Source organism: Oryctolagus cuniculus, chromosome 4 (assembly GCF_964237555.1).
Source record: "Oryctolagus cuniculus chromosome 4, mOryCun1.1, whole genome shotgun sequence".
Lineage (NCBI taxonomy): Eukaryota > Metazoa > Chordata > Mammalia > Lagomorpha > Leporidae > Oryctolagus > Oryctolagus cuniculus.
Window position 1 is genome coordinate 71,859,156 of NC_091435.1, and position 17,507 is coordinate 71,876,662.

The window sequence follows — 17,507 nt, forward strand, 5'->3', positions numbered from 1 at the left end:
ACGTTGCTACCTCATTACTGTGTCTTCACACAGAAGAAGAGCATGAAAGGCCAAGCTCACTCCTGCAAGCCTTTCTATAAAGATACCAGTCCCAGTCTACAGGGACAAATCTCATGATTGAATCATTTCCCGAAGTCTCTACCTCTTAATGCTTTGCATTGAAGAATAGGGTTTGACATGAATTTTGGCAAGGCATATTCAAACCATAGTAGTGTTGAATGGAGGAAGAAATATGAGATTGTAGGAAAAGAGTACTTTTCTTTCAAGCTAGAAAGAGACAAGTATTAAAACAGAGGAAAGAAGAGACAAGAAGAGACCGAAAGCTTAAAGGAGGAAACCAACATGGCATCAAAGAACAGCTGGGTTCACATACTTAAGCTTCAAGAAGAATGCTGGTGGGGAAATGACTTAACTGAAACAGACAGGAAAAAGAGGAGAATGAGAAAAATGTTGAATTGGGATGGTGGATATTCAGGGTATTCTGTCAGAATCCTGGAACACCACCACCTTTTTTTTTCCCCCTCTCAGTGAAAACCTTTGGTCAGCTGTTTCAAATAAAAATGGGGTAACAAAAACTTTAAGGACAGTTACTCAGCAACAACAGTGAGTTAAGCAGTATTTTCTGAAATGTTTCATGGATCCCCTGACTCGGCATTACCTGGAGGAGTTTTTAAAATAATTTCTGGAGATTAGATGTCACTGATAAGCTCTTCAGATTTTTCTATGCATTCAAATGTGCAGGAGTCAGTGCCTGTTGAGAGGTGGTGCCATGTTGAAAGTGCTGCTCACTTAGGAACCTAATGGGAGGTTACATTGCCTCTTATGGTGTGGTTACTTCAACCCTCACATCTTCCATAGTGCTCCCTTTGTGAGATGCATTTCCATGGGAAAGAGTGATGTTCATCCCTTCATACACAGGCATGAATTCTTGGTCATATTCGAAAGGGCATTGAAATGTATCTGTAACCAAAGAAGAAACCTACATTGAGCATGCATGCACACGCACATGCACCTGAAGTTTGCAGGGTGATGTAAAACCCAGTATTTTCTCTATTAAGTTAGCTATCCATCCATTAAGAGTTTTTTTCAGGTAGGCATCTACAATCCCTTTCTTTCTCTGAGCTGTCATGTTTATCCCTGTGTACTTACTCCCCAAGCTGCATTTACACTCTAGATTCTGGGGTGGGAGACAGACAGATACGGTTCTATGCATTGTGTTGGCTTCTAGATGGTCTTCCAGACATTTGATCCCAAAGCTTTCAAATCTGCACATGTAGAAGATCCACAGACACTTTTGCTAACACGACTGTCTCTCATAGCATGCTTTGATTTACACATATGTTTATGATTTTTAAAAGTCACTGTTTCCTAGTCTTATTCCTCGTAAAAGGTAAAAAGGAAAGAAAAAGAATAAAGAATAAAACTCAATTCTGTTACCCTGTGACACCTTTTATTATTTGGCACTCATAGGCCAAGAGGCCCTCGGGATAGGAGGCATAGATATTAGTGGTGAAGTTTTATGAACTACAGCAACATGAGTTTCCTTCTATGTCAAGTCTCCCCCCGCAACACACTTATAGAGAAGAGCTGTTGTCTTATTTTGTTTGCAGAGTTAGGTTAGTGTTCGAAAAGTATCTCAGTTTTTATTTCACTTGATTAGTTTTTTGTTTGGAAAGAAAAATTTCACTACTGGTTTTCTAGAATGACAGATGGAGTCAAGGTTGAACATAGAATGTACAGTTAACCCCATTATTGAAAGTAAGCATATCCTGGTACAGGTAGGTATTTGATACACAATTTAAGGTGCTACTTTGGACACCTGGGTCATACTTCAGAGTGCCTGGGTTCAAGTTCTGACTCTGCTTCTAATTCCTGCTTCCTGTTAATGCACATCTGTGAGGCAGCAGATTCTGGCTCAAGTAATTTGCTCCCTGCGACCCATGTGGGACTCTTGGATTGAGTTCTGGAGTTCTGGCTTTGACCTGACCAGGCCAGCTGCTGTGGGCATTTGAAGAGAGAGCCAGAAGGAGGAAATTGCTTTCTCTCACTTGCTCTGTATCTACCTTTCAAATAAAATGAATATAAGTAAATAAAAATTTTATTTTATTTTTTCAACTTTTATTTAATAAATATAAATTTCAAAAGTACAACTTTTGGATTATAGCGGCTTTTCCCAACATAGTCTCCCTCCCACCCACCCACAACCATTCCATCTCCCATTCCTTCTCCCATCCCATTCTTCATCAAGATTCATTTTCAATTATCTTTATATACAGAAGATCAACTTAGTATATACTTAGTATATACTATATATATACATGTGTAGTATAAGTTAAACTTAGTATATACTAAGTATATACTAAGACTGCACCCACACAGGCACACAAAGTATAGAATACTGTTTGAGTAGTAGTTTTATCGTTAATTCGCATAGTACAACACATTAAGGACTGAGATCCTACATGGGGAGCAGGTGCACAGTGACTCCATTGTTGATTTAACAGTTGACACCCTTATTTATGACGTCAGTAATCACCCGAGGCTCTTGTCCTGAACTGCCAAAGCTATGGAAGCCTCTTGAGTTCACAAACTCCAATCTTCTATAGACAAGGCCATAGTCAAAGTGGAAGTTCTCTCCTCCCTTTAGAGAAAGGTATCTCCTGCTTTGATGTCCCATTCTTTCCGCTGGGATCTCACTCACAGAGATCTTTCATTTAGGGTTTTTTTTTTTTTGTTTTTTTTTTTTTTTTTTTTTTGTCACAATGTCTTGGTTCCATGCCTAAGAAACTCTAATGGGCTTTTTAGCTGGATCCGAATGCCTTAAGGGGTGATTCTGAGGCCAGAGTGCTGTTTAGGACATCTGCCATTCTATGAGTCTGCTGTGTATCCTGCTTCCCACATTGGGTCATTCTCTCCTTTTTAATTCTGTCAGTTATTATTAGCAGCCACTAGTCTTGTTTATGTGATCTCTTTGACACTTAATCCTATCATTATGATCAATTATGAACTTAAACTGATCACTTTTACTAGTAAGATGGCATTGGTACACGCCACCTTGATGGGATTGAATTGGAAATTTTAAGAAAAAAAAGTAAACATTCCAAATTCACTTCATATGGACATTTTTATATTTTTCTTTCCTCTGTGTTCCATTTCATGTACCAATATAGAAACAGAAAGTTCTAGTTTCTCTACTTGATAAATATCTCAAAAGGTAATTTTCTTCATTTTTGTATAGTACATGCTTTATATATATATATATATATATATATATATATATATATATTTGAAAGGCAGAGTTACAGAGAGTGAAAGTCAAGGAGGCAGGGGAGAGAGAGAAAGAGACAGGGTATTGAGAGAAAGATCCATTTCTAGCTGCTGGTTTAATCCCCAAATGGCTGGAACAGCCAGGACTTGGCCAGCCCAATGCTAGGAGCCTACAACTCCATCTGGGTCTCCCATGTGGGTGTCAGGGACGCATGTACTTGGGCCATCTTGCATTGCTTTTCTGAGCATATTAGTAGGGAGCAGGATTAGAAGTGGAGAAGCCGAGACTCAAACATGTGTTCATACGGGATTCTAGTGTTGCAGGTGGCAGCTTAAACTGCTGCTCCACAATGCCATCCCTTCATGTTCTTCTTTTTATATATTTATTTATTTATTTATTTGACAGATAGAGTTAGACAATGAGAGAGAGAGACAGAGAGAAAGATCTTCCTTACGTTGGTTCACCCCGCAAATGGCCACTACGGCCAGAGCTACGCCCATCCAAAGCCAGGAGCCAGGTGCTTCCTCCTGGTCTCCCTCATGGGTTCAGAGCCCAAGCACTTGGGCCATCCTCCACTGCCCTCCCGGGCCACAGCAGAGAGCTGGACTGGAAGAGGAGCAACCAGGACTAGAACCCAGCACCCATATGGGATGCCAGCGCGGCAGGTGGAGGATTAACCAAGTGAGCCTCGGCACCAGCACCCCCCCACCATGCTCTTCTTAAACACATGTAATCTGTCCTTCTCTCTCTCCTTCACTGTTCAAATATTACTTTCTCTGAGGTCCCTACTTGGCTGCTTCATATTCATTTCTAGAAAGCTTTTCTTAGCTTTCACTTAACATTTCACTTCCTTTGACTCCTGAACACTCCTTGGATTCCCTGGGTTCGTACTCTCCTAGGTAGGTGTATTAGTCAGTTCCCGAGCAGCCCAACTTAAGAAAGAGACTTCCTTCGGCTCACAGTTCAAGACGGGGCAGGCCCCAGCTGTTGAGCATCTGGAGATGGCATTCTTGCTGGCAGAGTCTCAGAGTGATGCAGGGTACCACATGGTGAGAGCCTGTCTGTGCTGACACAGTCTTTGATAAAGCCACCGGGATGTAATCGAGGGGGCTCCATGTTACTGACCCAGTCTAAACACCTCCCAAAGTCCCCACCTCCAAACACTGTAACTGGATTAAGTTCTCACCCTCTTGGTACCATTAACATAAGACTTGGGAGACTGAGCCTTTAACTAACCAGCCTTTGGGGAACATGCCATCCAACCAAACATCCAAACCGTAGTGACTGCCTCTCCCTGGATCAGCATTCTCCTGTTTTCTCAACACAGATATTCCCCAGAACAAGATCTTTATCTTCCTGACCTTTGATCTCTAATTCTATTCATTAGAAATATCTTTCACCTTCATAGCTTCAATTACGACTTTTTACAAAAGAGCTCAAGGTCATACTTCTTGCCCTACAATGCTTTTAATTGTTTTCTGAATGTCCAATGTCTTCTACACTTTTTTATTATTTGAAAGTTAGAGTTACAGAGAGAGAGTGAGTGAGACAGAGAGAATCTCGTATCTTCTGGTACACTTCCCAGATGGCCACAATAGCCAACGTGCCAGACCAGGCTAAAACCAGGAACCAGAAACTTCATCCGGGTCTTCCAAACACATGGGCAACCTTCTACTGCTTTTCCCAGGTCATTAGCATGGAGCTGGATCAGAAGTAGAGCAGTTGGGACAAGAAGTGGTGTCAGTATGGGATGCAGGCATCACAGGCAGTGGCTTCACGTGCTACCCCACAACACTGGCCCTTTCTTCTACATTTTTTTATTTGAAACTGAACCCAAGGCAGGCGCTGTGGCACAAGGGGTTAACGCCTTGGCTTGAAGCGCCAGCATCCCAAGTGGGTGCCGGTTCAGGAACCAGCTGCTCCACTTCCAATCCAACTCTATGCTATGGACTGGGAAAGCAGTAGAAGATGGCCCAAGTCCTTGGGCCCCTACACCCACATAGAAGACCTGGAAGAAACTCCTGGTTCCTGGCTTTGGATCGGTGCAGCTCCGGCCATTGCGGCCAGTTGAGAAGTGAACCATCGGATGGAAGACTTCTCTCTCTCTCTGCCTCTCCTCTCTCTGTGTAACTTTGACTTTCAAATAAATAAATAAACCTTTTTAAAAAAGTGAACCCATCACCTTTCTCTTACATCCATTTTTCCCTCTGAATTTCTCTTTTGCTGTCAATTCCTTCTTCTAGGCTTCGTAGTGATCCTTTCTTCTAAATTTCTGAAGCATATATTATACCAGCTGAATGTATCTTCTTTGTGTTATTTAATTTTTAGTTTATTCTTACCATATCTAAATGGTACCTATTTTGAGGGCAATAATTTTATTTTCTATGACTCTATATTCCTGGATACTATTTAGTGTTCAATAAATAATTTGTATTAATATATTTCAACTAAATTGCTAATATTGCCCCCCTCATAATTTCTGAAAAGGTTGAAAGATCTTGATGAAAATTCCCAGATAAAATTAACTGTGGCTCAATCCACAATCCTGAGATAAAATGACAGCCAATAAAGTTATTGATAAGCAAATTTCTGTAACTTATTATTAACAATGAATGCTGTAAAATTTTATACAGCTTTGTAACTTTCATGTATTATTCAGAACCTTTATAAGAGGAAGGTAGCAGTCAAGAAATGTATAAGACACGTTAAAGGATGCAGAGTTAGGTTAGGTTAAGCAGATAGCCAAATGAGGCAATAAGGTTGAATAGAAATCTGAGAGAACACTGACATCAGAGAGCGTATGTTTATGTATCTTTTTCTTGAGCAAGTTATGAAGTAGTTGTGCAGGGTGTCAAAGGAGGCTAGAAAAGGGTATAAGGAATAGTTTCTTCTCTCATCTTGTGCTTTATACCAAGGGTAACCTCTGCCTTCTAAACACCCATATATCCCAAGACCAAGTTTACAGATTCATAGAATTAGTGAGTTTGGTACAGCAGTTAAGAGGCTGCTTGGGATGCCTACATTCCATATTGGAACTAGTGGGTCCAAGTTCCCACTCGACTTCTGTTGGAGCTTCCTGCCAGTGCATACCCTGGGAGGCAGCAAGTAATGGCTAAAGTGCTTTGGTTCCTGTCACCTATGTGGGAGACCTGGAAAAAATTCTTGGTTCTTGCCTCTAACTCTAACTTGGTCTTACAGTGACTTTGGAGCTGTCATTTGGTAAGTGAAGAGCAAACGGAAGCTCTCTCTCTCTCTCTCTCTGTGTGTGTGTGTGTGTGTGTGTGTGTTTATGTGAGATTCCATTACTCTGTTTTTCAAATAAATTAAAAAAATAGCAGAAAGAGTTAATGAGTTGACCATCTACTTGCAACCATCTGTTTAGAAATATGCTACCTCCTTTCTAATACCAGTTATATGTTAGGTTTCCCCATCCTTGCCTCTAGGGCCTTACCTCTGAAATTCCAGCTATGTACTGATCCTAGAATGTGGGCAGTTCCTTCCAAGCATAAATATTGCTGTTATTTTCAAGAATAACATTTTTGCCTGGCTCATATCTGATGAATCTTCCCATCAAAAACAGATTCACTTCTCCTTTAGATACTAAACATTTGAAATTTTGAAAATTAGTACTAAAGAATATTTCTAAAATATGTGAAACAATGGTAGTGAGAAAATGTTGGTCTCTATCTTTACCTTGTCCACTCCTCCAATGCCAAATTTACATATAGGGGTGTTTATATGTTGCTTCTACCATACGGTAACTGCTTCTCATTAAGGCTGGAGAACTCAGCTCAACTGACTCTCATAGATTTGAAATTTTCTGTTCCACCGTACAATGGTCCACCTTTCAATTCCTCCATTGTTCTCAGCTTAATTTATCCATTGGTCACTCTACATATAAAAACGAATTGGTTGCTTGACAAAGGGAGGTTCAAAGTGATCCAAATACTGACTCTCACGTTTGTTTTCTGTGTGACCTTACACAAGTCACATACTTGTGCCCTCATCCATTTATAGTAGGTGAAAGAGCAACAGACAAGAGTTTATCTGAAAAGTTCTTCTCTGGAGGCAAATCCTTAGGAAATACAAACTGTCCTTACTGAAGAGTTCAGCTCTTTCCAGAAGGATCTGAGGAAATACTGAACAAACCCACTGCTACTTCAGCACACCTCTCTCACGGTCTGTTGTTAAAAGCCTGGTTTTACTTGAACACTGTGTTCCTGAGTCAAAAGAGTGCTTCAGCAACATCTGCCTTGGGGTGGGGGTGGGGGGCAAAAGCAGTCTCACACAGCCTCACACTGGAAGATACTGCTGTCTATGGAAGATACTGCTGTCTATCGGCTGGACAAAAGGTTTTTCTTTTCCTCCAGCAATAATTGCTCAAATTGCTTGAGAAAGGGACACAATGTGATGTTTATCCCTGTTTACAGATGTTTAACCGTGCCCCTTCCAAGGGTCATGTGCCTACAAACAACATCATGGTAATTATATTCAACGCTGCAAAGCACAGATGTGTAAATTGGTGGTTTCTTGGGGAAAATAATGCCAAGTCCACTTTCCAGAAATGTACACAGTGCAGAGCAGCTGTAACATTTTGTGTGGGGGTCTCTTTAGTGTCTATAATGGAATATAGTTATATTTAAAGAATACGGAAATTCACCAAGACATCTTGGGAAATCCAGGAGCACCTCGAAAATGATTTACAGGATTTGGTGTGTTCAAAAATTCCTAACAATATTGGGCAAATTGCCACATCCAAAGTAAAGCACAAAGGAGATTCTGAAGTTCGCCAGGCAAGAAATATATATTGAGTAAGGATGGAGTTAAGAAACCTCTGTTGGCCCCTCCACCTCTGAGGTCTGTGACTCTTCAAAATAAACAGGACATCAGCAAAACAAGATTACACAAAGGAGATCATACTTCTGACTTGTGAAAACTAGAATATTCCTAAACTCACTGCTGAAGGGCGTGGTAGGGATCAGATTTCCAGAAAACCAGCATTCAATGGCTCCTAATTTTAAAAGTATATGTTACCCAGAACCGGTGCTGTGGCTCCGTGGGTTAATGCCCCAGCCTGCAGCATCCCATATAGGCCCTGTTTGAGTCTTGGCTGCACTTGCAATTCAGCTTTCTGCTAATGTGCCTGGGAAAGCAGCAGAGGATGCCCAAGTGCTTGGGCCCCTGCCACCCATGTGGGAGACCCAAATGAATCTCCTGGCTCCTGGCTTCTGCCTGGCTCAGTCCTGGCTGTTGTGGTCATTCAGGGAATGAAGCAGGAGGTGGACGATCTCTCTGTGTCTTCTCTTTCTGTTAACACCACTTTTCAAATAAATAAATAAATAAATAAGTAGAAAAAGTATATGCTACCTTGGATATAACAGAGAGACAGATGAAATAACTTCTATAGCTAATGTATTGTATTATAAATACTTCCCTCAGGTTGAGTATTTATGTGGCTATATGGTAATCAATATAACCCCTAAAAATTAAAATAGCACCAACCAAAGTCAGCTTCTCGTATCAGAACAGTTGATTAAATACATCTGCTATCATAGATAAGGGTACTCAAAAAGTGTCATGGAAAAATGGAATTACAAGATAAATTTATTTTAGTGAAAAAATATTTTGGAGTCTATGGATAACACACATTTCCATGAACTATTTGAAGACCCCTTGGATGTCACTATAAGCTTTGCTACATTCTCTTTTGCTTTCAAACCATTTCACATAGTACATGCACAATGTAATATTGTGATGCACTAGGGATGGGGTTTCTCCTGGACCAGGGCTATCTATACCTCCACATGTACTGAAACTTCACAAAGGAGCAATATGTATCCTATAACTTAGAAAATGTGATAAAATCCTGGAAGTTGATTTGCATTTATATTGCATATTACAATATTCAATGACATTATGCAAAACTTGGGAATTTTGCTTCTGGGGTACAAAAAGCATACTCTGCTATTTTTTCAGGCTATGCCTTTTGGCTTTTATGATTCCATAGGAACTACTAAGCAGCACCAAAGCATGTCTCTATGATTGAAATGTAACAGAGGAACAATCTAGTCTGCTAATCTGGATCTTTCAGGCCCACAATGGAAGGATAATAAATTGAGACCTGCCAACTGCCTAAGGCCAAACCATGCCTTTTGACACTAATGAGCTAATTCAGTTACCTACTTTGTCCCACATTCAGTCTTCTTGTTCTTTGTGGCACTGGGGACTTAGGAAACAAAGGAGGTAATGAGGGCTAGTCCAGTTCTACCAAGGAATTGATTTCATTCCCTAGGGCTTGCTTTCCTTGGATGTGATGCAACATGCTGTGATGGGCTCTTCCAGGACTTGTGTCATGTTCTATGTAGCTATGCATGCTGGAAGGTAGAAGAGAGATTCTTTGTCATTTGTATGTGATAGCTGATACTTGGTGTCTGTAATGTCAAGAAGCAATGAGATAGGGACAGAAAATTCTGACTTGCTTACTACTGTATTTTTCAGAAACTCAAGGACACTGTTTCCAAAGAGAGTGTGGCTCAGTTTATAGTCATCACTGTGGTTTATGGACCCTGTAGAGCAGCCTGCCCCATACTAAAATGTACTTTGGCTACTTTACACCAGACTCCTCAATCAGCATCTCTGGGATTAGGACTCCTGAAATCCTGATCCAGAATATTCCCGCCAAAGACTGCAAACTCTCAACCTAAGTGGGAGAGCACTTTTTCTGCTAATCAGAAATTTGGTTGGAAAATATTCATTTAATTTACCTTAAACCTCAATTTTGTAAAAACAGAAACATTATCTGTCTTTCCCCGTTGTCCAGAAATAAAAATGTTAGTGTCTTGGTGGAGTAGCCTCTTAGAAAACAGCTTCTTAGAAAAGCAAGCAATTTCCTAGTTATAAGTTATATTCGTATATCAAAAATAGTTACACTTGAAACTTAGAATGCTTTCTCTGCAGAAGTAACATAAAATGGTGATTTCCAGACTTGTCCATAAAACTCTAGTTGATACAAAATCTAGCTGAAATTCTGTACCTTTGTCAAGGAAATACAGGAGAATGTAATGTTACTACACTGTGGAGAGGGGTTGAACCATGTATTTTTTCAAAGATTTATTTATTTGAAAGGTAGAGTGACAGAGAGAGAGAGAGGGAGGGAGGAAGGGAGAGAGAATGACTTCCATCCACTGGTTCACTCCCCAAATAGCTACAACTAGGGCATGGCCAGACTGAAGCCAGGAACCAGGCAACTCCATCTGTGTCTCCCAAATCATGGCAGGAGCCCAAGAACTTGGGTCATATTCTGTTGCCTTTCCAGACACACCAGCTAGAACTGGAATGGGAAACAAAGAGGCCAGGATCGGAATGAGCACTCCAATATGGATACTGACATCACAAGTGGTGGCTAAACCCACTGTGGTACAATGCTGGTCCCAGAACCATTTCTTATATATAATTTCATTTGAAAAAAATATATATATAACCATTACTATGTTTTCCTTTTACTGATCTATAGGTGTTTTAAAAACCCCACTCAACATTTATGAAAACGAAAACTATAGCAAAACTTTGTTTCTTAGGTACCTTTGTGTCATGAGATTTTCAAATGAACAAAAGGAGGGATGGATAAAATGAAACTTCAAAGACATTTCCCAGGCAGATTAGACAAAAGTTAGGAAAAAAAAAAAAAGCACCACTGGGGTAGGGAAGGACACAGAGAAAACAGAAAATGAGGAGAAAAGAGGTGATGAGTGGTTTTGGAATCGGCTGATTTAAAGCGGAAGGTGGGCGAGGAGAGCTGCAGAGGGCTCGGGGGAGACTGGGAAGATGGTAACCGTCAGGCCGAAGAAAGGAACCCGGGGTAACTTGGTGTCAGTTACCCACAGTAACCACCTGGTGAAACTGATCCAGGACCTCCTGCATTCGTTTCTTGCAGGGTTAGTCTGGGAGTGCCCACCAAGTCTCATGAGCTAATGGTAGTAACCAGCTACAGGTACTGCAAGCCAAACTCCCTGCCCTGTCAACAATGGCTTGAGATACACATCAAAGCCTTTATTCAGGGTCTTCTAAGGTAGTGAGGTTCAGCCTGAGACAAAACCAAAAGGTGGACCCAAGAGTTCTCCTTGTCCCCAGCCTCGTCCATGCCGCCCTCACAGTGCCTCAAAGTCTATGCCTCCCATACTTGGTCTTCCATGATCCAGTTTAAAGTCTCTTCTTACAAGGAAAAGGACTCGCCTGTACAAGGCTGATCTGGTTCAGAACGGTAACAATCTGAGCATCCAAAGAGGGCGGTGTTACCAGTTCCTCACCCTTGGCATCATTTGCATGTTCGGTGTTTTTAATTATCATTATTATTTTCTATTCTATGACGCTGAAGCCTAGTAATGTTTAAACCTCGTGGAGCAGGGCGGATGCCATTCTTAGAAAAGCTATGGATTTAATAGACAATAATCATGCTTTGCATACTACCTCACATTCAGGCACACCCTGAAACCCATCTCAGACCCCAGACTTACAACTACAGGGTTTAAAGAACTGATAAACCGTGGAAGTACGGGGGGAACGACACGATGGCGATCAGAGGGGTGGATTTAAGCAAACATCCCCACCCCAAAGGCGCAGGCGGCTCTACCCAAGGCTGCTCGCTCTCGGCGCACACACACTGACTTCCCGCTCCCTCCCGCAGGGCAGGCCTTTCTCTCCCCCACCCTCCGCGCCCCGGCACGGGGACCGCTCCTCCTCCGCCTCCCGCGGGCGTTCGCTCGGCTTCGGCCTCCCTTCAGGGTGATCTCATCCCTTTGTTTCGGCGGCGCGCCCACCTCCCAGACTCGCCCGCGGGACGGTGGGCGTGACGGGCGTGACGGGCGGAGCCTTGGCCGCGGGGCGGGGCCGGCGTGCGCGGGGCGGAGCCTCCGCTCGCTGTTGCGACCCCACGCGGAGGCTGCGACGCGGCGTCTGCAGCCGGTGGCGTCCCGCCTCCAATGCCACCAGTTCTCTTACCCACCGGGCCCCGAGGAACTCGGTTTTACTGAAACGAACCTCCAGGAACTCTTGTTTGGGAGCTCATTGCTGCTGTTGGTTGCTGAGAGAACAAAAGCCTCAGTCCCTGCCCCTAGGCCTCGCCGCGGGGCTGCAGGTAGCGGTGCAGCCCAGGCCTCTCCGCCCTCCATTATCCGCTCCCCTCACCTGCGCCCCTGGCAGCAGCGCCTCCTTCCCGGGACTGAGCCCTGGGACACCGTCAAGGTCACGCGGCGGGTGGGGAAGGAAGCAGAGAGGCCGCTGGGTGTCTGCCTGGCTCGGAGGCTGCACAGAGCGCGTTAGCATTCCTCGGGCTGTTCCCGCTGTCTTCCTGGCAGGCCAGGGGGGTGGCTGCGCCCTGGGCGGGGAGATTTTCTGATGTCAGCAGGAGCCTTTACAAACAAAATTCAGGCCATGACTGGTCGAGAGGCTTTTAACAAAGAAAGCCAGGGAAAGAGCCAAGGCCTTGCACTTAATTTGGAAAAATAACGCATTCTTCCTATTATGTGTTCTAGGCCCCTAAATTTGAAATTTCCCTTTTCCACTCTTGTCCGAAGACAGTTGCAAATATATTTTTTTGGGTGGGGAGTTGAGTCGTTGAAGGAGGTAGGAAGAAGTGAGGTGACTTTGGGTGTGGCTACCCATAGACTGGGGGTGAGCTTTCCTCTTGGAGTCAGATGCCGGCACCAGCGTGGAGCATGCAAGTCTTAACGCTGTGCTCGACTTTGTCATGGCTGTAAACCACTTCAGGTCCACGTGAGAGGGAAGCCAGAAGGAAGAGGAGAGAGCCAAGGTGTCAGGTGGCGCCACATGTTAAGACCCCATCTGTCTCCAGCTTGCAAAGAAGGGACCTAGGAGCCTACAAAAACCTTAGCGGGAGACATGTGCCTTTGCCAGTGATGGGTGTAGGACGCTGATGGGACCTGAGCTTCTTTTATTGTTTAAATAGGTGAAAGTCAACTGTGGCAGAGGATAACAGTGGTTCACATATATATCTAGATTTCATTCAGAGTCTCCACACAGACTGGCAAGGTGGCTTTTCAGAATCTTCATCCGTTCCCCCTTAATGGCCATCTAGCTTTTTGCTGAGGTAGGAATAACGTGTACCTGCATTCGCAAGGGCTGGGATCGGGCACTAAAGGGTGGTTGTGTCTGCTCTCCTGATGAGGTGCTCATTCACCAGGTCCCAGAGCATAAAAGACAAGTCACGCTGAGCTGCGTCAAACGTGTAATGGCCAAGCGGGCTGGCCAAGACTTCTGTGCTTTCTCAGTTTGGTGGTCACCTTTGGGGACCTTTGAGGGAGCTCTGTTTTGAGTCACAGTATTACTATAAATTTGGAAGGCAATAGACAATTTTAGAAGGTAAGTGGCAGTAAGGGTTGGAGTATGGCAGGGAGACCCCATTCATTCAGAGTCCAGGATTAGATCATGGATAACTGCTTAGCCTTTTCTAGGGAAATAAGAAAATGGGGGGTTTGTGTGTATGTGTGTATACACACATATATATTTTGTACACAGTTAGAACTTGGCTACTTTGTTTGAGTCTCACATCCCCTAGTCAACTCTGTTAATGTACAAAGAAACTGAAGCCCAGATAAGTAAAGAGAATTCCGTAAGTTACAGTCAAGTTGGAATGTGTCAGGTCTATGCCCTAGCCCCCGATCGCCCATCCATTGGTTTCACCATATACCTGTTGCTTCTTATTTCTCTGAATTTCCTAATAGAGACACCTCCTTGCATTTAATGAGATACTCTAAAGGATTCCCCAGAGCAGGTATGTTTAAGTCTGGGTGTTGTGGGCCAATGCATTTCACACGTGATGTATGAAGATTATGAAAATGCAGATACTGGTGCAGTAGGTCTGGGGCTAGGCAAGACTGTGCTGACTGCCCACCCTGCCCTGCGTGATACAGATGCTGTTGCTAACCAGTTCAGCAGCAAGGCTGTAGTCAGAATCCTTCCTCCTTGCCTCTCCTTTCTAACTGGAAAAACAGCCCTGCAAGTTAAGAAAGATATTTGATAGTTGTTGTTGTTCTTATTGCCAGATCACTGTGCTGTCTTAGTGATCTGCGGCCTTTTTACTGCCTTGCTGCCTTGTCCTCATACAGTCCTGAGATTGTGTGAAATAGTCCCTAGAGACAGGTGTCTACAGCAAGAGGGTATGATCTTTTGTCTAGTGACTTAGCACCATTTATCTTGGTTTCACAAAACCTTTTGCCTATAAGCATTTTTCTCAACCCTGATAGAAAAGAAAAAAAAAAAAAAAAAAATCTTCTCGTCTTCACACAAGCATCCTCCCAGCTGTGGCTCATTTCTTACTTACTGAGAGGGCAGCTGGCATGCTGCTAGCTCACAGGCCTGACCCTTCCATGGCCCAGCAAGGGGGTTTATGCAATTCCTTGTCGCTCATTTCTGTCTTACAGTTCTGCTTGTTATAGCTAGGTTCAGGTCTGAGTGTCTTTGTGCATTCCCTGCATTGAATAAGCCAGTAAGAGGTGACACAGCAGAGACTCTTCTAAAGCAAACTTCAGCGCCTCCTATTCCTCAGTTCTCTGGAGCTTGCCCGCCTTGGAAGTGCCTCTCCCGTGGCTCTTTATGTTGCTCTGGGAGTTCATTTGATATCTGTTTTGCTATAAGTTGTTCTAGGAAAGCAGCAGAATTTCATGCCAGTTATAATACATATTCACCATGCACTTAACAAGGCCTTTCTGTGTGAAACAGTGGTAGAGAGGCTGCAGAGTGGAGCTGTAGAGAGGTTGCACTCTAAAGTCAGCTCTGTAGGTAGTCAAATCTTAGCTCGACCACTTATTAAATGTGGAACTTCTTGAGTATTAGTGTCCTTATCTGCAAAAATAGTAATAATAGCTACTTCATACGTTAGAATACCTACCTCATACACTTGCTATGAGATTGTTCCTGTGCAAAACACAAAGCTCAGTGCCTGGCACAAAGTGATCAATATTTGTTAACTTCCATTATTACTATTAATAAATCAATATTCCTGCCTTGAAAGAGTCCTCAAAATAGTTGAGAATTTGAGAAGTGGGTGCACTAATAATTACAATACATAAAGAAATACAACTACAGATACAATGAGAATTTAGCATAAAGAAAATATCCCAGAGGTTGGCAAATACAGCCTACAAGCTAGGAATAGTTTTTTCATTTTTAGATGATTGAAAGAAAATCAAAAGGATAATAATACTATGTGATACTTTAAAATTTTAAGCAATTCAAATTTTGCTGTTCATAAGTAAGTTTTCTTGGAATACAGCCATGCTTATTCATTTAGTATTGTCTATAGGTTATTTCACACCTCTGTGACAGAATGGAGTAGTTGCAATAGAGAACATATGGTTCAGAAAACCAAAAATAGGTAGGGATTGGGATGAGTCATGAAGGATGCACAGAGTTTCAGCAGACACCAAGGACAGAGATGTGTGCAGTAGTCCACATGGTACCCAGACTACAAACTACACTGCAGGTACGGTTTTACTGGATGCAATCTCAAGGTAGCTTCCGAGAGAAGAGAAAAGGCAATTTGGAATTAAGTCTATGAATTTCTCAAATGCCAAAGCAATGTCTGTCTTTTAACATTATATATATTATTTTTACTTTGGAGATACCATATTTTAAAATTTATATTGTACTAGAAGATGCCTATCTTCTTAGCTTGACAGGCAATGGAAATATTTAAAATTTGTTTTTCTTGGGCAGGCATGTCATTTTAGCTGTGTGTGATAGATATGTAGACAGAGTAGAAGAGAGAACAAGTAAGAGAACTACTTAAGTTGAATATTACACTGTTTGATTTCAGGGTCTATTTTGAGTCTTAAAGAATAGAGGCAAGTGTCATGAGCGGTTTGTGCTTCTGTCCACTATGCCAACATCCCATATTAGAGTATCAGCTTAAGTCCAGCTGTTTTGCTTCTGATCCAGCTTCATGCTAATGCACCTGGGAAGGCAATGGCATATGGCCCCTGCCACCCATGTGGGAGACTAGGATGTAGTACCTGGCTCCTGGGTTTGACCTGGCCCAGACCTTGCTCTTGAGTTCATTTGGGGAGTGAGCCAGCATATGGCAGATTAAAGCTTCCTTCCTTCCTTCCTTTCTTTTTCTTTTCTTTTACTTTCCCTTTCTTTTCTCTCTCTCTCTCTCTCTCTCTCATTCATTCATTCATATATATATATATATATATATATATATCTGCCTTTCAAATAAATAAATAAATCTTAAAAACTAAGGGAACTGGGGCCAGTGCTGTAGTGCAGTAGGTTAATCCTCCACCTGCAGCGCTAGCATCCCATATGGGCACCGGTTCTAGTCCCGGCTGCACCTCTTCCAGTCTAGCTCTCTGCTATGGCCTGGGAAAGCAGTGGAAGATGGCCCGGGTCCTTGGGCCCTTGCAACCGCATGGGAGACTGGGAAGTGGCTCCTGGCTCCCGGTTCCTGGCTTCAGATTGGCGCAGCTCTGGCCGTTGTGGCCATCTGGGGAGTAAATCAGATGTCTCTCCCTCTCACTGTCTGTAACTCTACCTCTCAAATAAATAAAAAATCTTAAAAACAAAACAAAGCTAAGGGAACAATGTTCCAAGGTAGAATTTCAGACATTTGGTAAAAGCAGATCTTTGTCTAGGTTCACCTGTTCCTTTACTGCACCAGCCATCCTTCTTATTGCCTTGATTCTCCACAGTGACTTAAGCCTTTTGTTCTATATTCCTGAAGTGCTTCTGTATCAAGGCGCAGTTAGATTGATGTGTGCCCATTTATCAGAAGCTGCAGTGATAGCAGGAAGTTTTGGTTTGTTTGGCTCACTCATCTTTGATAGCATGTGTGCCTTTGACTCAAGGAGGAACCTGGGAATTTTTCTAGTTAAGAGCCATTGTGATGGTTTTGGATTCCTCTGAGAATCTTTCCTTTTCAATTTTGGGCCTAGTCCTGAGTTGGCAAAGGGCTCTGAAGAGTTGTGCTTGGTGAGTAAATAGAACTATGGGAAGAAGCCCGCCGTGGCTCAATAGGCTAATCCTCCGCCTTGCGGTGCCGGCACACCAGGTTCTAGTCCCGGTCGGGGCGCCGGATTCTGTCCTAGTTGCCCCTCTTCCAGGCCAGCTCTCTGCTATGGCCTGGGAGTGCAGTGGAGGATGGCCCAAGTCCTTGGGCCCTGCACCTGCATGGGAGACCAGGAAAAGCACCTGGATCCTGCCTTCGGATCAGCGTGGTGCG

General features: G+C 43.0%; 1 protein-coding gene and 1 long non-coding RNA gene across 3 annotated transcripts in view; one reads left to right on the forward strand and one right to left on the reverse strand.

Annotated features, from left to right (window-relative positions):
- The window catches only part of LOC108177921 (uncharacterized), a 228,524-nt gene extending 215,909 nt beyond the window's left edge, over nucleotides 1-12,615 (reverse strand). For both annotated transcript variants that reach the window (XR_011387891.1, XR_011387892.1), the window contains exon 1: nucleotides 12,452-12,615. This is a non-coding gene — a long non-coding RNA (uncharacterized lncRNA). The remainder of the gene's footprint in view (nucleotides 1-12,451) is intronic.
- Nucleotides 1-17,507, forward strand: part of GAP43 (growth associated protein 43) — a 122,048-nt gene that overhangs the window by 29,038 nt on the left and 75,503 nt on the right. The window lies entirely within an intron of this gene.